The sequence below is a fragment of the Triticum dicoccoides genome, chromosome 2A (genome assembly GCF_002162155.2).
Source record: "Triticum dicoccoides isolate Atlit2015 ecotype Zavitan chromosome 2A, WEW_v2.0, whole genome shotgun sequence".
Classification (NCBI taxonomy): Eukaryota; Viridiplantae; Streptophyta; class Magnoliopsida; order Poales; family Poaceae; genus Triticum; species Triticum dicoccoides.
The window spans coordinates 593,653,543-593,663,131 of NC_041382.1; the positions used below are offsets into that span (position 1 = coordinate 593,653,543).

At 45.6% G+C, this 9,589-nt stretch overlaps 2 pseudogenes; both read left to right on the top strand.

Moving 5' to 3' along the window:
* The first annotated feature begins 203 nt into the window (after nt 1–203).
* Nucleotides 204–342, top strand: LOC119359948 (annotated as a pseudogene).
* A 5,671-nt stretch (nt 343–6,013) lies between these two features.
* Nucleotides 6,014–9,313, top strand: LOC119355585 (annotated as a pseudogene).
* The last annotated feature ends 276 nt before the right edge of the window (nt 9,314–9,589 follow it).

Here is a 9,589-nt window from a genome sequence, read left to right on the forward strand (position 1 = left end):
AAGAGCTGCTCGTCGTGGTCACTGCGGTCACGACCGCACATGCTCTGTGGACAGCACTCTCTGGTATGTTCTCGTCGCAGTCCTTGAGCCGCGTCAACAACATCCGCACTGCCTTGATCAATGCGCAGAAAGGGAACCAATCGATGGCCGCCTACTTCGCCGCCATGTGTGGCCTTGCTGATGAGCTCGCCGCCGCCGGCAAGCCCATCCAAGATGATGAACTGATCTCATATCTGCTTCACGGGCTAGACATGGACTACTAGCCGCTCGTCTCTACCCTGGATGCCCGCATCACGCTGGTGTCCCTTGATGATCTCTATGCTATGTTGAGCAACTTCGGCCAGCGCGTTGCCCAGTACCACAGTGCTGGCGGCGGGCTCAAGTCTTCGGTGAACGCAGCAACCCGCGGGCGCGGTGGGTACTCCTCCCGTCTTCGCAATCCTCCTGGCGCCAAGGGCAAGCACAGCAGCGGCAACACCAACAACACCGGCTCTCACGACGGTCGCCCCACCTCCACCAACAACAAGGGTCACCATGGCGGCTCGGGCCATTCACGTCCTGACGTCGTTCGCTGCCAAATTTGTGGGAAACCAGGCCACAACGCCAAAGACTGTTGGTATCGTTTTGACGAAGACAATGCCTCCTCTGACGATGATGACAAGGTTGATGCTGCCGCTGAAGGATCCTATGGTGTCGACACCAACTGGTACCTTGATAGTGGCGCGACCAATCACCTCACGGGGGAGCTAGAGAAAGTGACTCTCCGTGAGAAGTATCACGGGAAGGACTAGATTTACACCACCAGTGGTGCAGGTATGAGCATACGTCACATTGGTCACTCGGTTATACGTACCCCTTCTCGTAAAATTCATCTTCGCAAAAAAATTCATGTCCCTAGTGCCAAAAAAATCTTCTATCTGTTCATCGCATTACCATTGACAATCATGTCTTTATTGCATTCCATCCCTTCTTATTTTTGATAAAGGATCAGGCCACGAAGAAGGTACTATATCAAGGTAGATGCGTACGAGGGCTTTAACCATTGATTCCGGAGCTTAGGAGATTCAATAAACAAGCCTATGGTGTTGTCAAACTTTCTTCAACACGTTGGCATGATCGTTTAGGGCATGCTTCTTTTCCTCTTGTCGAACGTTTGCTGAGGAAAAATCAGCTCCCGTTTGTTGGTGAGCGAAATATTGAAACTATTTGTGATTCTTGCCAAAGAGCAAAATGTCATCAATTACCTTAAGCTATTTCTACAAGTGTCTCTACTCAACCATTGCAATTAATTTTTTCCGATGTTTGGGGCCCTGCTCCTAGTTCTGTTGGTAGACACACATACTATGTCAGTTTTATTGATGACTATAGCAAATTTTCTTGGATCTATCTTCTTAAGAAAAGATCTGATGTTTTCCAAGTGTTCAAAAACTTTCAAGCACTTGTTGAACGCAAGTTTGATAGCAAGATCATTGCTGTCCAATCCAACTGGGGAGGGGAATACGAGAAATTAAATTCTTTCTTCCAAATGCTTGGCATTTCACACCATGTGTCATGCCCTCATGCTCACCAACAAAACGGTTCTGCTGAACGCCAGCATAGGCATATAGTTGAAGTTGGTCTAGCACTTTTAGCAGGTGCTTCCATGCCTCTCAAGTTTTGGGATGAAGCGTTTCTCACTGCTGTCCATATCATCAATATTCTCCCCAGCCGTGTCATAAACAATGAAACCCCCATAAAATGGCTTCTTCATGTCAAGCCTAACTACACATCTCTACGTGTCTTTGGTTATGCATGTTGGCCTAATATTCGTCCATACAACTCTCGCAAACTCATGTTCTGCTCTAAATAGTGCGTTTTCCTTGGCTATAGTGCCCAACACAAGGGGGTTAAGTGCCTAGATGTTTCTACTGGGCGTGTTTATATCTCCCGCGATGTTGTGTTCGATGAGAACAAATTCCCTTCGCTGATCTTCACCCAGCGCCGGTGCTCTACTTCGTAAAGAAATCCTCCTTCTACCATCTTCTCTTACCGGCCTTGATGAAGGGGAACGAGACCATGATGATCATATATTGACTAACCCTCAAACCACTGTGCATGAGTTGTGTGACGTTGCAGAAGAAAACAGACCAGAAAATGGTGAAGAAAATGAAGTGCATGGGCCATATTTCATGTGTCCCGAACCAGGGAACAAATCCGCCTCGGGATCAGTTCCTGTGGCAGAGGCAGACCTTCCCAGCGGATCGCCCTCGGGATCCGTCGCTGCTGACAGGGGGGGCAAAATCTCCTCAGGAATCTGTGCCGTTAGCTGCGCGCGGTGCGAGCGAGCCCGCGTCTGCTACGCGGCAACCAGCGATTCGTGGCGGCGTCTCCACCAACCCAAGCGAATCACGCGTCACCACTTATCCGCCTCCTATTGGTTCTTCAAGGGCCCAGTTCCCGGTCCAACCCGTGTGCTACAAACGGCGCGACATGCGCCGGCCGACCGGTGCGGGACCCGCCTCTGGCGCCGCAGACGCTGGCTCTCCATCACGGCGCCATGATGAGCCTTGTCCGCTGGGATCTTCTGCGGAGCCGCGCCGTTGCACATCTTCGTCTACCGCCACAAAAGATCCGATGGAGGAATCTGTTGCTGCACCTACTGCTGCTTTGCCAGGATCTACCTCGGGATTGATTCCTACCGCACCTCCTACAGGTTGCATGGGATCATCTGCGCCACCCGTGCCAACTACTTCACCACCAAGACGTACACGGCTGCAACAGGGGGTAATCCAACCACTTAATTATAAGCATATTACAAAATATGGCATGGTGTGCTCTACAGGTGAACCGGGTGAACCCTACACACTTGATGAAGCCCTAGCTGATGAAAACTGGAAGAAGGCCATGCATGAAGAGTACATGGCATTGAAAAGAAACAAAACATGGCATTTGGTCCCTCCACAGCACGGTAAAAATCTCATTGATTGCAAGTGGGTGTTTCGGATCAAAAGATCTGATGGCACTATTGATCGCTACAAGGCAAGACTTGTGGCAAAAGGCTTCAAGCAACGGTATGGTATTGACTATGAGGACACATTTAGTCCAGTGGTAAAAGTTGCAACCATTCATCTTGTTTTCTCCATTGCTGTGTCCAGGGGCTGGAGTCTCAGACAGCTAGACGTACAGAACGCGTTCCTCCGTGGTGTTCTGGAAGAGGAAGTGTACATGAAACAACCTCCTGGGTTTGAAAGCAAACATGCACCATTGCATGTGTGCAGACTTGACAAAGTGTTATATGGGTTAAAGCAGGCTCCAAGGGCGTGGTATTCACGTCTCAGTCAAAAGATGCAAACTCTTGGCTTTGTTCCTTCTAAGTCTGACACTTCATTGTTTATTTATAACAAGTGCAATACTCACATCTTCGTTCTCATCTATGTTGATGATATTATTGTTACAAGCTCACCTGATGAAGCCATAACAGGATTACTGAAGGATCTCAGTGCAGAGTTTGCTCTTAAGGATCTTGAAGATTTGCACTATTTCTTAGGGATAGAAGTGAAGAAACATGATGATGGACTTCACTTGTCTCAAGAAAAGTATGCAACTGATCTGGTAAGCAAGGCTGGCTTGCAAGGCTATAAACCTTCACCTACTCCATTATCCAGTTCAGAAAATTTATCTCTCACAGAAGGGCAAGCCTTGAGTCAGGATGACAGTACTAAATACAGAAGTAGGTAGGTGCACTTCAATATCTTACTCTTACAAGACCTGATATATCATTTGTTGTTAACAAAGTCTGTCAATTCCTTCATGCACCCACTATGTTCATTTGACTGCTGCTAAGCGAATAGTTAGATATGTCAAGAACACCCTTAATATTGGTCTCAACTTCAGCAAGTCATCATCCGCACTTCTTAGTGCTTTCTCAGACTCTGACTAGGCAGGCTGTTTGGATGACAGACGTTCTACTGGGGGATTTGTAGTGTTCTTTGGTCCTAACTTGATTTCATGGAGTGCAAGGAAACAGGCTACTATCTCCAGGTCTAGTATTGAGGCAGAATACAAAGCATTGGAAAATGTTACAGCTGAGATCATATGGGTGCAGTCTTTATTGAAAGAGCTTGGTGTAAAAAGCAAACAAACTACATGCTTGTGGTGTGACAATTTGGGTGCAACTTATTTGTCTACTAATTCTGTTTTTCATGCCAGAATGAAACACATTGAAATTGACTTTCACTTTGTCAGAGAACGAGTGGCTCAGAAACAACTTGATATTCACTTTGTGCATTCCAAGGATCAGATTGCAGATGAATTCACCAAGGCTCTACCTACTAGAAGTTTTGAAGACTTTAAACATAATCTCAACTTGATGAAGTTGTGATTAAGGGAGGGTGTTAAACACAATATGTTGCAATGCATCATGTCACGTATGACAGAGTCCAAGAGACGCAGGATCTAGGAAGATAGCTAGTTTAAGTTATATGTAATTCTATCTCTCCTTATCTCTTGTAACCAATTCTATCTCTTGCTCTCCAAGTTGTAAACCTCCCTGTAATATCTCCAAACGATGTATGCGCTTCAGGGATGTGCGTCCCTGCCTATAAACACAAAGCACGTCGCCTCAGGTCGAGGTAAGACGTTTCCGCCAATGCACAAGTAGATGCCCCTATCAAAATGAGAAAATTATATCCTACTTATTGGAAGTACTAGATGAATTAGGTCATGCTGTGAAAAATCTCGATGCAGACACGGTGTCGTGGCACCTCACCGCCTCGCGCCAATTCTCTGTTAAGTTGCTTTATGCTAAACTTAAGCAAGGCCTGACGCTTGACATAGCTAGAGGGTTATGGAAGGCTAGCTTGCCACTTAAAGTTAAGATCTTCTTATTGGAAATGTTTCAAAACCGTCTTCCGACCTCTACTGAAACCTCTAAACGAACCCTCTAATGGGGACTGCACGGTATGTGCGACTCCCGAAGATTCCAATCATGTCTTATTTCACCTCCCTTTAGCTTGTTTTGTGTGGAGTGTGGTTAGGGGAGCCACTCGCACCACGTGGAATCCTGCTTCGGGAGCTGATTTGCTTTGTATCCTCTCTTCTCAGAGCGGATCAGACAAGCGTGTCCTATGGCATTGTGTTGGGGCACTGTTGTTGGCCTTATGGCACTTCCGTAACCACCCGGCTGACTGTATTTTCAAATGCATTCTCTTCTTACAGCAGTGGACTCCATTGGGGAAGTGTCGGGATGCTAAAGTCATGCCGCAAGTGGTGGACAAGCTTCGCCACATTCATAACATTGCAGATCCCCCCAGGATGTTGGCTAAGGCAGCGGTCTCACTTTTGGATGTTCTTTCGAGCATGCGTGCTCTTTATTTGGGCTTGCTGGCCATGTACCCCACCATTAAAACTTGTTTCTCTCATTTATTCGTTAAGACCCTTGTTAGTTTGTCTGGTTTGTGGGTTTTATTAATTTAAAGTCGGATGCTCCTTGCATCTTCGTTCTAAAAAGCTAATCTGTTAACTCTGTTAGTTCATGATTGACAATTACAGCTTATTGTTTTCAGCTTATGAACCAATATCTCTTGAGCACTGGTTGATGCCTTGTTTTTGTTGCACTTCCGAGTTTTCTGTTCTTAAACTTAAGATGCACTAATTCTGAGGAAGTATCTTATCAAAAGACTGTTGCTCTACACGATTAATGAATTAAGAGCTAACTGACAAATTTTCACTGTCAAAATGATCCACGCTGATGGCAGTACCTGCTATATTTGTTGACTTCTATACTCGTTCATTGTACTTATCCCTGTTTCATTATTTTCTTAATATTAGAAGGCCTGTCGAAATGCCTGAAATTCAGTCAGCTAGAAGTATTAACAATTGTGGTCATAACTACTGGTACTTGCAATAATAAACAATGGCGTAAAATTGGCAAAAGTCTTTGATTGATCAAGTTGCTGTCATCACTCCGTTGAACACGAATATCCACCTGCTTATTTATACCCCTGAATGTTCGGGTTGCAACTGGAATAAGTCAGCAAATCAAGAAGAAGAAGCACCATGACGATTGGGGGCTCTGTGGACTGGAGGGGAAACCCCATCGACAGAGAGGTGCATGGAGGAGTCAGAGCAGCATGGTTCATGTATGGTAAGTTCTCATTTTGCAGATAACCCAGTTTCCCTTAACTTTCAAGCCTCTGCTCCAAGTTCGAAAGTTTTAAGCAATTTTGCTCCTTGTTTCTCCTTGCAGTTGCGAACGTGGTAATGAACATGGTTATTGTCCCAAACCTGCTGAATCTGGTTACCTATCTCCATGGAACAATGCATATGGGCGTCTCTGGCTCTGCAACTACTGTCACCAATCTTGTTGGTGCTACATGCGGGTTTGCATTAGTAGGAGCTTTCCTCTCAGACTCTTACATCATGCGCTCCAGAACTATACTCATCTTTGGCCCATTGATGTTTCTGGTAATATGCCTGCTTGCCTGTCAACTGTCTATTGGATTCCTATTATTATGCAAGGAAAATATTCTTTCTTTATTTACATATTCGCATGTCATCTACTAAAATGAGAACCTGCCAACAATAGAGGAAGAGGAACGGCTCAATGAAATAAAGAACTGAATAAGAAAACCTAATATCACAGGTCACTGCAAAAAGAAAAAGAAATTTTTTGATTCTCTGTCTGAAAGGTTGAAAGTATGTGTCTCTGTCTGAAGTACTTCTCCAAAGCTAAAATTCAACTGTGATACGTACATATAAGACGATTTTGGATTTGAATGATTTTAAAAAGTATAGTTTGTTGAGGATGGACTTCTTGAAGTACCTATCTAGAACAGTGATATTTAATCGCGAAAAAAGGAAATCAAAAACCTTGAACAGCCATATACTGCTAACTTCAACTTAACTTGTCATGTCTTAATAGCGATATGCTATTAAGACTTTCCATGTCTAAGTTTTGACTCTGACAACAATATGCTTCTAACTTTGATTTAATACAGTTCAATATCTGACACTGATAGGTACCTACTCTGGCATATCCTTTGACCATAAAATCCACTTACATTGGAGTTGAACACGTCTGCTGTAAAAAGTCTCGCATTGCATCATAAGTATATGATATTAGCCATTAGTTTATTACAGTATAATTAAACATTTACGTATGTGCGCAGGGCTATGGGTTGCTCACCCTACAGGCATACTTACCCTCGCTCCATCCTGCGCCTTGCAACATGGAAGCAGACCTAAGCAGCTGCAAAGAGGTCCATGGCTGGAACGCCACCTTGCTGTACGCAGCCCTGTATATCAGTGCATTTGGCGATGGCTGTATACGTACGTGCGTCCCGTCCCTCGGAGCAGACCAGTTTGACCGTAAAGATCCTTCAGAGTCCCGCCAGCAGTCCAGCTTCTTCAACTGGTACACCTTCGGGATCTCCCTTGGAGGCTTCATCGGGCTGATCCTCATAGTGTGGCTCCAGAACTACAAGGGGTGGGACGTCGGGCTTGGGGCGTGCGCCATCTTGGTTCTGTTTGGGTTGCTCGTTGTTGCTGCCGGTCTGCCTTTCTACCGGAACCAAGTGCCGGAAGGAAGCCCTCTGACTCGGATAGTGCAGGTTTTGTGCTACGTACTTCCTGAATTAGAACATAAAGATGCTATGTCAGTTCTCACCAGAATTTAACTACAATTTTGCCTCCCTAGGTTCTTGTGGTTGCATCAAGGAACAGGAAGCTTGAACTTCCTGAGAAGCTGGAAGAAGCAGAGGATAGCCGTACTGGGACCGGGACAGGGTTTGTCCAAGTACCACCTCAAAGAAAAAGTCTGAAGTAAGATTTGGTGAAATAATACCATTTTCTTAGCAGGCTACACGTCCTAGAGTATTACTCCCTCCGTCCCAAAATAAATTACTCGACTTTGTACTAATTGAGTCACTTATTTTAGGACGAAGGGAGTATTACATACTACTCCCTCCGTCCGGTGAAGAGTGTACATTTGGCTTTAAAATTTGTCCATAAAAAAATGTACATCTATCTTTCCAATGCATTTTAAAGTAGAAAAAAATGTTTCTTTCTTATCACACGGTAAAGACTAATAACATTCTACGCATGGTCTCCTTGATTTCTACATGCACTTCGCTCATTGGGGGCTGGGTAATTAAAAAGGAGAGAGATGGTGGCTTACATCTTTCTAATGCATTTTTTACTCCACTCTATAATTTGTTCTAAAATTTCTATACGTACACTTTTCACCGGACGGAGGGAGTTGAGATGTTTAGTTCTATTCCCTATTACAAACTCTTTCATTCATCTGGACAGGTTCCTCGACAAAGCTTGCATCCACCACGGCAAAACGGGGATTGGTCAGTTTGCAGTGCGACGAAGGTGGAGGAGACGAAGATCGTGCTCCGTGTGCTCCGTCTCTTCTTCAGCTCCACGATCGCGTACGTATCCAACGTGATCGTCTTCACGTTCACCGTGCAGCAGGGTGGCATGACCAACACAAGTCTGGGCAAGATCCACGTCTCCCCCGCGACGCTCTTCATCATCCCCATCACATTCCAGCTGATAATGCTGACCGTCTACGACCAGTTCATCGTGTCTTTCCTGCGAAAGCGCACGGGCTACGTGGGCGGCATCACTCATCTGCAGCGCATCGCCATAGGCTTCGCCGCCATGATACTCGCCGCGGTCATCGCAGCGGTTGTGGAGAGAAAAAGGAAGGAAGCTGTAGTGCAGATGTCCCTGTTCTGGCTCGCGCCTCAGTTCTTCTTGCTTGGGGTGGCAGACGTGACGTCGTTCACCGGGCTCCTGGAGTTCTTCAACAGCGAGGCGCCACGGGGCATGAAGTCGATCGCCACGGCGTTGTTCTGGTGCGAGCTCGGGCTCGCGTCGTTGATGGCCACATTCCTGGTGAAAATCGTGAACAGGGCCACGAGGCACGGGCAGCAGGGAGGCTGGCTCGAGGGGAAAAGCTTGAACAACAGCGTCTTGACCTGTTCTACTGGGTTGTGGCTGTTGTCGGGTTGCTTGGTTTCTTGAACTACCATTATTGGGCGAAGAAGTATGTATACCAGCATAATCCACGCATCGCTCAGCCATCGGTTGACGAGGATTCGCCTTGAAATTTCGAATTCACCATGGAATTGATTATGGATGACTTCTTCGGTAGGCCTCCTTTACAAAGTTTAAGATTTTCGATGCAAATCGACCGTGGAGATTGGAACTTACCTTCGATGAAAAAGGAACCTGTGGTCGTAATAGCCTAGCGGATCCTGTCAAAGTGGTTAAACCTTTAAATCTTCTGGTTTGCTATTTCACATCTAAACTGCTATAAAAAATAGGTTGGTCTTTTTTTTTCAAAATGGGTTGGGTTCACTTAGTGTTGATGTTGTGGGCCAACTCACCTCATCAAAAGGAAATAATCAACCGTTGCGTGAGGCAACTGATTTTCTTCAAAAAGAAAATAATAACAGCTTTGAGCCGTTGGATCGGAATCGAAGGATGGGCTTTTTGTTCTTCCTCCAACCGTTTTCTCTTGCTTGTCCGATCCCACACATGATCTCCCTCCGCGCCAAGGCCCAAATGTTTTTCTCCCCTACCTCAGCTCAAAAAAGAA